Genomic DNA, 12,250 nt, shown 5'->3' with positions numbered 1-12,250 from the left:
AACAGAAATTAAAAGATCAGGTATGCAAGTACAACTACTATTCCAGCAAGATTTAAAAGCGATGGAGAAAAAAAAAAACGAGCCCAGCCCTCATGTTACAATGATTTTGTGGTATGATTGAACATCCCTGGTATATTCCAAAAAGTGGTATTGCTTGATCCTGAGGTAAGTTGACTCCCAATATCCTGAGAAACCACCACACTGATTTCCAAAGTGGTTGCACAAGTTTGCATTCCCACCAGCAATGAATGAGTATTCCCCTTATTCCACATCCTCTCCAGCATAGGCTATCATTGGTGGTTTTGATTTTAGCCATTCTAACAGTTGTAAGATGTTTTCTCAAAGTTGTTTTGATTTGCATTTCCCTGATTGCTAATGAAGTTGAACATGTCCTTAAATATATTTTGGCCATTTGCAATTCTTCTGTTGAGTGTAGTAATAAGGAGCAGTGGCGGGGCTGCGTCCCCAACACCCCAGCTGCCTGCTCGGCTAGCTTATGCCCCAAAATAATTACACACGTACACTGTATTTTTTTAATCACTGCTTGGCCCTTTAGCTCTAGCCCTTACTGGCTAATTCTGATATCCTGATCAACCCATCTCTAATAATCTGTGAGCACTGGTCTTACCAGGAAGATTCTAGCCTAAGTCCATACTGGGTCAGAGCTGGGGCAAGGCGTCTCTCTGAGGCGTCTGCTCCGGAGAGGAGAGCTGTGGAGTCTGAGCTCACTTCCTCTTCCTCCCAGCATTCTGTTCTGTTTACTCCACCTACGTATGCTCTAACCAATAAAATGGGCCAAGGCAGTTCCTTTATTAGCCAATGACCTTCCTCCATCATTTCCCCTTTTTCTGTTTAAACAAAAAAAAAGGGAAGGCTTTAACTTTAACATAGCAAAATTACATATAACAAAACAGTTATCAAGTAAAAATTACAATAATCTTTATCATAACTAAGGAAAACTATAACTATTACTAACTATTCTTAACTTCATCGAAGACTCCAAAAAGATACAATACTACCTAAGCAAACAAGAAAAAAGCAACTTTTAAAACTCTAGAAATGACAAAGACATCTCACTGCCTGGACAGTCACCCAAAGTTCCTCTGTACCGTTGGGGCATCCATCTTCAGCCTTCAGGCCCATGGTATCCAGCAGACATTTCCATAAATCAGGAAAATTCAAAGTCAGTTCAGTCACTATCTGTTGTGTCCTGCAGAATGTCTTGCAGACTCTTTCATGAATCAGGAACCCCGAAAGATCATCTCACCTTAGGCAAGTTCAGTAGTACTCTCTCTGTGGGTTCTCTGTGTCCAATTTATGCAATAGTCCAGGCAAGAGCAGTTTCTTGCCCAAATGGCTATCAAACTCCATAACGAGCCTCTTCGATGCCCATCTTCCTCTTGAAGTAGATTGGTGCTGCCAGGAGCAGAGTGTCTCATTGTCATGAAAAGTCCTAAGTTATTAAAACATTTAAAATGCCATATTCTATAATCTTTGAAAAATATGAAGAATGCCTACCTAAAATATATCTACGCACATCTAGAAAATATTAACTAACATGACTACAAACTTGACTATTATTTATGATTATCCATCAACAACCTATATTTCCTAATTATATATTACATTTTAATAATGAACTATACAATTGCAATACCTTAATCAATATCAGAAATACATATACATATAACAAAATTGACCTTAAATCTCTATCAATAAAGCAAAATCTATACTAATGCAAATTATTCATACCTATATCATATCCCCCTTTAAATGTAAAAGAACATTTATAAACATTTTTGGGAATATGGGCGCAGTTATTTCTCTCCAAACTGCTTCCTGCTGAATGGGGGCGTTGTTAATTAGGTCTTTCATGGTATAACCTGTGTGCCAGGGTCATCTCAGTTGGCAGTTGAGTGAAGTAATTTTTGAGGGTGTTCACATCAACCTTTCAGGAGGGCGTGGTCTATCATACCAAACTGGGATAGAAGAAATCTATAGAGTCTCATCCTCTGTGAAAACAAAAGAAGACTCTCTCCAAAACATCATATCCTTAGACCCAAATTCTGAAGTCATACCCTCATGATATCCGTACTGGTTCCACTTGGCAGCCCATATAATGAAATGTTTCTCTGTGCTTAGCTCCTTCACAGTCAAAAATTTTAAAGAAAACACAATGTACATAATCCAGACTCTCTGTGAATTTTTCATTTTTACGTGGCTTATTTTTCTTTATTTCTTTTAATCTCTTAACTATCTGTACTCTGTCTCTTTAAAGACTTTACCTTTTCTTTAAACCATTAACTTTATTCTCTATTACACAATGTATAAAAGATTCAAGTTAACTGTTTATAATTTAGTACAGATAAACCCAGTTGAACCTGGAATGGCATCTGTTAAAGTGCTGAGAAACAGGAAATACTTAGAAACACTGTACATTATTAAAGCTTTATCAAGTCAGAATGTTAAGCTTCTTTCACATTTTCATCGTTTTTGCCACAGGCTTGTAGCCAGGATGAATTTTTTTTCCAGCCAAGGAGTGAACCTTAAGAGGCCATCAGCTGCTTCGGGACGTTATGTTTGGTGGAATTGGTTTCAGCCGTCAATCATACCTTCAGGCCTGACAATCTGGTAAGTAATTAAATATTCAGGATAAGCCTGCTCTCCTCTGTAAATCACATACTCGGCTAACACCAGGCCATTTACACTGGGCCGCCCAGTGACTGAGTGATGGCCGGTAGGAGAATGTGCCATTTTCATTGCACTGAACTGCAGAAAAGACTTTCCTAAGGTCACTCGGCAAAAGAGCAGCTGCCTGTGGCAAATGTAACAAGATCTGTCTTTGTGAATTGGACATCCAGGACCACCTCCAATTCCATATACATACTGATTGCTTTTGGAAGAGTTTTCAGCAAAATAAATTCCAGCTCCGAACATGCCACCTATGTATGCATGCCTTTCATCAAAGCCCTTGTGGATAATTGCGTTCACAAAAGGAGACCCATGAAATAACATCCTCTCATTCGTATGGTTGTGGTTTTCTTCAGAAACTTCTTTTCTCCGGTGTGTATACCTTTCCCATAATTTCTTGTTACAAACCTTTTGAATCTTGAGGATATTGTATCTGTTGAAGATGCCACCTGCATGACCTCCATCTCTGTGCTCTCGAACAGTACTTTGCATCTCTTCCTCCACAGACTGAAATTCTTTATCATCAGGAGACAGATCTATGAGAATTGCTCCACTACGAGAGTTTTTTAGAGTTAAATATGGATTAAGACCTTGTTGTCCAGAGATTAGTCTTTCAACCCCTTTAATCAGCTTGTGTCGATGTCCATAAGCATTGATTCCAATCTCTTTCAGCTCCTTGTGCCCCATCTCAACTAGCACGTCCAAGGTGATCTGTTCTCGCTCAAATATATCCATTAAGTGCTCAAGCCCAAGATTCCTTATGAACTGAGTTATACTGAAATCTACTCCTGGATCTTCTTTTCTTTCCAAACTGGCAGCACCTTCTGTTGTACTTGAACCAACTACTGAGGACAGTTCAGAAAAACTCCCAGATAAGTTGTCAAGACTACTAGCTGCAGAAAGGCTTGAAGGGCTGGATGGACCTGAAGACAGAGCATCTGTGGTAGCTCCGGGGCTCCTCACACCATTGAGCACTTGAGGTTTATAGCATGAAGGCAGAGCAGAGGGGGGCATGGCTACTGTCAAGAGAGCGCTGACGTCGTCTGCTGAAACTAAATCTAAAGGTGTTTGTCCTTCTTGATTTTTAAGAGTAGGAGAAGCTCCATGGGCCAACAATAAAGCACAAACCTGTGTCCGTCCCTTTTGGGCTGCTTCATGTAACGGTGTGAAAGCCCATTTGTCCGTGGCATTGACACACGCATTGTACTTTATCAGTAAAGCTGCTACGACTACATGCCCATACGATGCTGCATTATGCAAAGGAATGAGTCCTCCTTTGTCTTGGGCATTCACATCAGCTCCATGTTGCAACAAATACTCTGCAACTTCCAAATTATTGTAGCCAGCTGCCAAGTGTAAAGGTGTAGAATGCCGACCTTCCTCCATCAGTTGAGAATTCTCTATTGAGTTCAGTACACCATTTTTAATTGGGTTAATTAAAATTTTAATGTCTAGTTTCTTGAGTTCTTTATATATTTTGGAGATCAGACCTTTCTCTGATGTAGGGTTGGTGAAGATCTTCTCCCATTCAGTAGGTTGCCATTTTGTCTTAGTGACAGTGTCCTTTGCTTTGTAGAAGCTTCTTAGGTTCAGGAAGTCCCATTTACTCATTGTTGCTCTTATTGTCTATGCTATTAGGGTTAAATGTAGGACGTGGTCTCCTGTGCCCATGTGTTGCATTCCACTCCCCACTTTTTCTTCTATCAGGTTCACTATGGTCAGATTTATATTGAGGTCTTTAATCCATTTGGACTTGAGTTTTTTGCATGGTGATAGATATGGATCTATTTTCATTCTTCTACAGGTTCACATCCAGTTATGCCAGAACTATTTGTTAAATATCTTTTTTTCTTCCATTGTATAGTTTCGGCTTCTTTGTGGAAAATCAGATGTTCATAGGTTTGTGGATTAATATCTGGGTCTTCGATTTGATTCCACTTGTCAATGTCTCTGTTTTTATGCCAATACCAATCTGTTTTCATGATTGCAGCTCTGTAATAGAGTTTGAAGTCAGGGAATGTAATGCCTCCAGAAGTAACTTTTGTACAAGATTGTTTTGGCTATCCTGGGTTTTTTGTTTTTTGATATAAAGTTGATTATTGTTCTCTCAAGGTCTGTGAAGAATTTTGTTGGGATTTTGATGGGTATTGCATTCAATGTATAGATTGCCTTTGGTAGCTCTGCCATTTTTACTATGTTGATCCTACCAATCCAACCACATGGGAGATCCTTCCATTTTCTGGTATCCTCTTCAATTTCTTTCTTCAAAGACTTAAAGTTCCTGTCAAATAGATCTTTCACTTCCTTGGTTAGAGTTAGCCCAAGATACTTTACGCTATTTGTGGCTATTGTGAAAGGTGATGTTTCTCTGATTTCACTCTCTGTTTCTTTGTTCTTTGTGTATAGGAGGTCAAATGATTTTTTGGAGTTGATTTGTATCCTTCCACATTACTAAAGGTGTTTATCAGCTGTAGGATTTTTTGGTAGAGTTTTTGGGGTCGCTTATGTACACTATCATATCATCTGCAAATAACAAAAGTTTGATTTCTTCCTTTCAAATCTCCTTGATCTCCTTATGCTGTCTTATTGCTATTGCTGGAATTTCAAGCACTATATTGAAGAAGTATGGAGAAAGTGGACAGCCTTGTCTTGTTCCTGATTTTAGTGCGATGGCTTTGAGTTTCTCTCCATTTAATTTAATGTGAACTGTCAGCTTCCTGTATATTGCTTTTATTATATTGAGGAACGAACCTTGTACCCCTAACCTCTCCAAGACCTTTATCATAAAGGGGTGTTGAATTTTGTCAAATGCTTTTTCAGCATCTAATGAAATGATCATATGGTTTTTTCCTTCAATTTATTTATATGATGGATTACATTGATAGATTCACGTATGTTGAACCAGCCCTGCATGTCTGGGATGAAGCCTACTTGATCGTAATGGATAATTTTTTTTAATGTGTTCTTCGATTCTGTTTGTCAGTATTTTATTGAGAATTTTTGCATCAATGTTCATGAGTGAGACTGGTCTGTAATTCTCTTTCTTGGTTGGGTCTTTTGTGGTTTTGGAATCAGGGTGACTGTAGCTTCATAAAAAGAGTTTGCAATGACTCTTCTGATTCCATTATGTGAAACACATTAAGGAGTATAGGTATCAGCTCTTTTTTGAAGTTCTGATAAAATTCTGCATTAAAACCATCAGGTCGCCCCAGAGTCCGGGATTCAAAGGCGGTTGTCAAGCCAGTCCTGTTCCAGGCTCCTCTGCCTTTTCTTTCTCTTTCAACATGACAGATGCTGCTGTGTCCTTTGCTGAAGGCGTAAGTCACAAACAATGCCACACCAAGTTGGGATTATGATTAATAGGGTGATATTTATTTAAAGGGGAAAAACTTACAGATCACTGTCCCAGGCAACAGTCCTCTACGCGACCAGGAGTCTAGTCGCCGGCGGAGCAGGAAGTGAAGAGAGAGAGGAGAGGGAAGTGGCCGCTTTTTTAAAGGGAGAGAGACCACGCCCCAAGGGGCTGGTATCTCAGCGGCGATAGGCTGGAGGAGTGGGAGGACCTCTCGCAACACTTTGCCAAGGACTTCTTGGCAGGTGGAGTAGCCGTGGCCATCTCCAAGACAGCAGTAGGGCCCATCGAGCGGGTCAAGCTGCAGCTGCAGCATGCCAGCAAGAGAATCACGACAGATAAGCAATACAAGGGCATTATAGACTGCGTGGTTCGTATCCCCAAGGAACAGGGAGTCTTGTCCTGGCATAGTAACCTGGCCAATGTCATCAGATACTTCTCCACCCAGGCTCTCAACTTTACCTTCAAATATAAATACAAGCAGATCTTTTTGGGTGGTGTGGACAAGAGGACCCAGTTTTGGCACTACTTTACAGGGAACCTGGCATCAGGTGTTGCCGCTGGGGCCACATCCTTGTGCTTTGTATACCCTCTTGATTTTGCCCTTACCCGTCTAGCAGCTGATGTGGGCAAAGCTGGAGCTGAAAGGGAATTCAAAGGCCATGGTGACTGCCTGGTTAAGATCTACAAATCTGATGGGATTAGGGACCTGTACCAAGGCTTTAATGTGTCAGTCCAGGGCATTATTATCTACCGAGCTGCCTACTTTGGCATCTATGACACTGCAAAGGGAATGCTTCCAGATCCCAAGAACACTCACATCTTCATCAGCTGAATGATTGCACAGTCTGTCACTGATGTTGCTGGCAACCTTTGACACGGTTCGCCATATGATGATGCAGTCAGGACACAAAGGAACTGATATCATGGACACAGGCACGATCGACTGCTGGAGGAAGATTGCTCGTGATGAAGGAAGCAAGGCCTTTTTCAAGGGTGCATGGTCCAACGTTCTCAGGGGCATGGATGGTGCCTTTGTGCTTGTCTAGTATGATGAGATCAAGAAATAAACATAATTATGTCTTAGGTGTTCTCCCCGAGAACAGGCATGTTGTATAATACACCATATCTTGAACATTCTCATTTTCTCTGGGCTGTTTGTTTTATCAATGGCAACTATTTACCAATTGAAAAATGGGAAGCAATAATATTCATCTGATCAGTTTTCTCTTAAAGTCATTTCCATAATGGCAATAATGATGGAACTCAATTATATTATTTATTTCAGTCACTCCTGATAATAAAACCTGAAGAAATACAAAATACCTAAAGACAAAAAAAAATCAAGTCCTAGGCTTCTTTTGGTTAAGAGGTTTTTAATATAAGTTCTATTTCCTCACGACTTATAGGTCTATTTAAATTGTACATCTGGTCTTGATTTAATTTTGGTAAATGGTACTTATCTAAAAACAAGTCCATTTCTTTTACATTTTCCAACTTTGTGGCATATAAGCTTTTGTAGTAAACCTAATGATTCTCTGAATTTCCTCAGTGTCTGTTGTTGTGCCACCACATTCATTTCTGAACTTGTTAATTTACATGTTCTCTCTCTCTGCCTTTTGATTAGTTTAAATAAAGGTTTGTCTATCTTGTTGATTTTCTCAAAGAACCGGCTCTTTGTTTCACTGATTCTTTGGATTGTTTTCTGTGTTTCTTTTCTACTTTGTTGATTTCAGACCTCAGTTTGATTATTTTTTTCCTGGATGTTTTGTGTTAAGAATTTGTTGGATTTGCTGGATTTCTTTGATTAGTGAGTCTATTTCCTCTATAGTATTCTCAGTGCCTGAGATTCTTTCTTCTATCTCTTGTATTCTAATGGTTATACTTGTCTCTGTAGTTCATGTTCATTTTCTATATCCATCCATCCCTTGGTTTGTGGTTTCTTTTTATTACCTCCATTTCTGTCCTCAAATCTTTAACTGTTTCCTTTACCTGTTTGATTGCTTTTTCTTTGTTTTCTTGGGTTGCTTTGAGGGATTTATTAATTTCTTCTAACTTTGTTTGTCTTCACTTCCATTTCTTTAAGGGAGTTTTTCACTTCCTGTTTAAGAGTCTCCATCATTTTAATAAAGTTATGTTTAAAGTTGATATCTTCTATTTCTTCTGTGTTATAATTAGAATGTTCAAGTCTTCCTATTGCGTTTTTGCTGAAATCTGGTGTTATCATGTTTCTTTTCAGGATGTTGGAGGAATTCTTGCATTGGCTGTCAACTCTCTCCATACCTCTTCAATATAGTGCTTGAAGTTCCAGCAATAGAAATAATACAACTTAAGGAGAACAAGGGAATCCAAATTAGAAGGGAAGAAGTCAAACTTTGGTTATTTGCAGATGATATATTAGTGTACATCAGTGACCCCAAAAACTGTACCAGAGAACTCCTATAAATACCTTCAGTGATGTGTCAGGATACAAGATCAACTCAAAAAATTAGTAGCCCTCCTATAAACAAAGGATAAAGAAGCAGAGAGTGAAATCAGAGAAACATCACCTTTCACAATAGCCACAAACAGCATAAAGTATCTTGGGGTAACTCTAACCAAGGAAATGAAAGATCTGTTTGACAAGAACTTTAAGGCTTTGAAGAAAGAAACTGAAGAGGATACCAGAAAATGGAAGGATCTCCCATGTGATTGGATTGGTAGGATCAACATAGTAAAAATGGCAATTCTACCAAAGGCAATCTATACATTGAATGTAATTAGCATCAAAATCCAAAAAAAAAAATCTTCACAGACCTTGAGAGAACAATAATCAACTTTATATGAAATAAAAACCAGGATAGCCAAAACAATCCTATACAATAAAAGTACTTCCAGAGGCATTACCATAACTGACTTCAAACTCTATTACAGAGCCACAGTAAAAAAAAAACAGCTTGGTACTGGCATAAAAACAGAGACGTTGAAAGGGAATTCAAATTGAAGACCATTATATTATATCACAAACCTATGAACATCTGATTTTTTACAAAGAAGCTAAAATTATACAATGAAATAAAGAAAGCATCTTTAACAAATGATGCTGGCCTAAATGGATGTCAACCTGTAGAAAAATGAAAATAGATCTGTATCTATCACCATGCACAAAACACAAGTCCAAATGGATTAAAGACCTCAATATTAATCTGAACACACTGAACCTGATAGAAGAGAAATTGGGGAGTGGAATGCAACACATGGGCACAGGAGACCACGTCCTACGTTTAACCCTAGTAGCACAGACAATAAGAGCAACAATGAGTAAATGGGTCCTCCTGAACCTGAGAAGCTTCTAAAGCAAATGATACAGTCATTAAGACAAAATGGCAACCTACTGAATGGGAGAAGATCTTCACCAACCCCACATCAGACAAAGGTCTGATCTCCAAAATATATAAAGAACTCAAGAAACTAGACATTAAAATTCTAATTAACCCAGTTAAAAAAATGTGGTACTGAACTCAACAGAGAATTCTCAACAGAAGAATTTCAAATGGACAAAATGTATTTAAGGACATATTCAACTTCATTAACAATCATGGAAATGAAAATCAAAACAACTTTGAGATACCATCTTACACCGGTCAGAATGGCGAAAATCAAAAACACCAATAATAACCTATGCTGGAAAGATGTGGAGTAAGGGGAACATGGATGACATTGCTGGTGGGAATGCAAACTTTGGATATCAGTGTGCCGGTTTCTCAGGAACCTGGGAGGCAACATACCTCATGATCCATCAATACCACTCTTGGGAATATACCCAAGAGGTGCCCTATCATACTAAAAAAGCATTTGTTCAACTATGTTCATAGCAGCACTATTTGTAATAGCCAGAACCTGGAAACAACCAAGGTGCCCCTCAATAGAAGAATGGATAAAGAAGGTGTATCACCTCAGCGGTAAAAAACAATGACATCTTGAATTTTACATGTAAATGGATGGAAATAGAAAACACTATTCTGATTGAGATAACCCAGACCCAAAAAGATGAATACTGTATGTACTCACTCATTAGTGGATTCTAGCCATAAACAAAGGGCATTGAGCCTATAGTTTGTGATCCTAGAAAAGCTAAGAAATAAGGTGAACCCAAAGAAAGACATATAAATCCTCCTGAAAATTGGAAGTAGACAAGATCACTAGGCAGATGTTGGGAGCATGGGGGTGGTCTGGGGTGAGAGGAAGGGGAGAGCTGGAGGAAGAAGGGAGAAGGGGAGGGTTGGGGAGAGCTTTGGAGAATAGGATGGTTGAGATGGAGGAATCATGAATATGGGAGGTTGGAAAAAGATATCTTAACGAGGGAACCATTTTGGGGTTGGCAAGAAGCTTGACTCGAGAGGGGTTCCCAGGTGTCCACAGGGATATCCCCAGCTAGAACTCTGGGCAGTGGAAGAGAGTGTGCCTGAACTGGCCTTGTCTCTTAGTCAGACTGATGACTGTCTTGAACATCACCATAGAACCTTCATCCAGCAACAGATGAGATAGAGACAGAGACCTACATTGAAGCACTGGGCTAAATTCCCAAGGTCCAGTTGAAGAGCAGAAAGAGGGAGAAGAAGAGCAAGGAAGTCAGGAACGTGAAGGGTTGGTCAACCCACTGAGACAGTGTGCCTGAGCTAATGGGAGCTTACCAAATTCAACTGGACTGGGACTGAATGAGCAAAAGATCAAACTGGACCCTCTGAATGAGGCTGACAATTGGGGATGGCTGAGAACCCAATGATAATGGCACTGGGATATGTCTCTACTGCATGTACAGGCTTTTTAGGACCCTAGTCTATTTTGATGCAAACCTTCCTAGGCATGGATGGAGGAGGGAGGTCCTTGAACTTCCCACAGGGCAGGGTACCCTGCCCTCTCTTAAGACTGGAGGGGCAAGGGGAAAGGGAAGGGCTGGAGTGGGAGGGATGTGGGAGGAGGGGAGGAAGTGGAAATTTGAATGGTATTATTTATAAAGTAATAAAAAATTTATTAGAAAAACAATCTGACCACACTGAAACTGATAGAAAGTGGGAAGTAGACATCAATGCATGCACACAGGAGAATACCTCCTAAACATAACCCCAGTAGCACAGACACTGACAGCAACTATAAATAAACTGGACCTCCTATAACTGAGAAGCTTCTGTAAAACAAAGGACACGGTCAATAACACAAAAAGGCAGCCTACTAAATGATAAAAAACTTCACAGACCCCACATCAGACAAAGAACTGATCTCCAAAATATATAAAGAACTCAAGAAATTAGACATCAAAATTCCAAATAATCTAGTTAAAAAATGGGCTACAGAACTAAACAGACAATTGTCAACAGAAGAATGTCAAATGGCCAAAAGAAATATTCAACATCCTTAGCCATCAGGAAAATGCAAATCAAAACGACTCTGAGATACCATCTTACACCAGTCAGAATGACTATGATCAAAGGTACCAATCATAGCTTATGCTGGAGAGGATGAGGAGTAAGGGGAACACTCCTCCTTTGCTGGTGTGAATGCAAACTTGCACAACCATTCTAGAAGAGAGTACTATGGTATCTCAGAAAATTGGGAATCAACCTACCTCGGGACCCAGCAATACCACTCTTGGGTATATACCCAAAAGATGTTAAATCATACTACAAGGACATTTGTTCAACTATGTTCACAGCAGCATTATTTGTAATAGCCAGAACCTAGAAATTACATAGATTCTCCTCAACTGAAGAACAGATAAAGAAAATGTGGTACATTTACATAATGGAGTACTACTCAGCAGTCAATAAAGGTCCTATCCCAAACTAAAAAAAAAAATGGCATCATGAAATTTGCTTGTAAATGGATGGAACTAGAAAAAAACATTCTGAGTGAGGTAACTCAGACCCAGAAAGATGAATATGGTATGTACTCACTCATAGGTGAATACAAGCCATAAAGCAAAGAACAATGAGGATATTGTTCATGACCAGAGAAGCTAAGTAACAAAGTGAACTCTAAGTGAAAAATTTATAGATCCCCTTGAAAGGGGGAAATAGACAGATCTCCTGACAAAATTGGGATCATGGGGCTTGGGGGAGGGAGGTCAGAAAGGGAGAAGGAAGGGAGAATGGGTAGGAGAGGAGAACTTGAGGGAACAGGATAGTCAAGATGGAGAAAGGACAGAGATGAGAGAAAGGAAAGAGATAT

The 12,250-nt window shown here is 39.4% G+C and overlaps 2 pseudogenes; one reads left to right on the top strand and one right to left on the bottom strand.

Annotated features, from left to right (window-relative positions):
* Nucleotides 1-2,339: 2,339 nt before the first annotated feature.
* On the bottom strand, nucleotides 2,340-4,077 carry LOC142857137 (poly [ADP-ribose] polymerase tankyrase-2 pseudogene; annotated as a pseudogene).
* A 1,898-nt stretch (nucleotides 4,078-5,975) lies between these two features.
* On the top strand, nucleotides 5,976-7,113 carry LOC142842096 (ADP/ATP translocase 2-like; annotated as a pseudogene).
* Nucleotides 7,114-12,250: the final 5,137 nt, after the last annotated feature.

This window comes from Microtus pennsylvanicus, chromosome 1, assembly GCF_037038515.1.
Source record: "Microtus pennsylvanicus isolate mMicPen1 chromosome 1, mMicPen1.hap1, whole genome shotgun sequence".
NCBI classification, from domain to species: Eukaryota; Metazoa; Chordata; class Mammalia; order Rodentia; family Cricetidae; genus Microtus; species Microtus pennsylvanicus.
The sequence above is the reverse complement of the archived record's forward strand: the minus strand, read 5'-3'. Positions and strand labels throughout refer to the sequence as shown.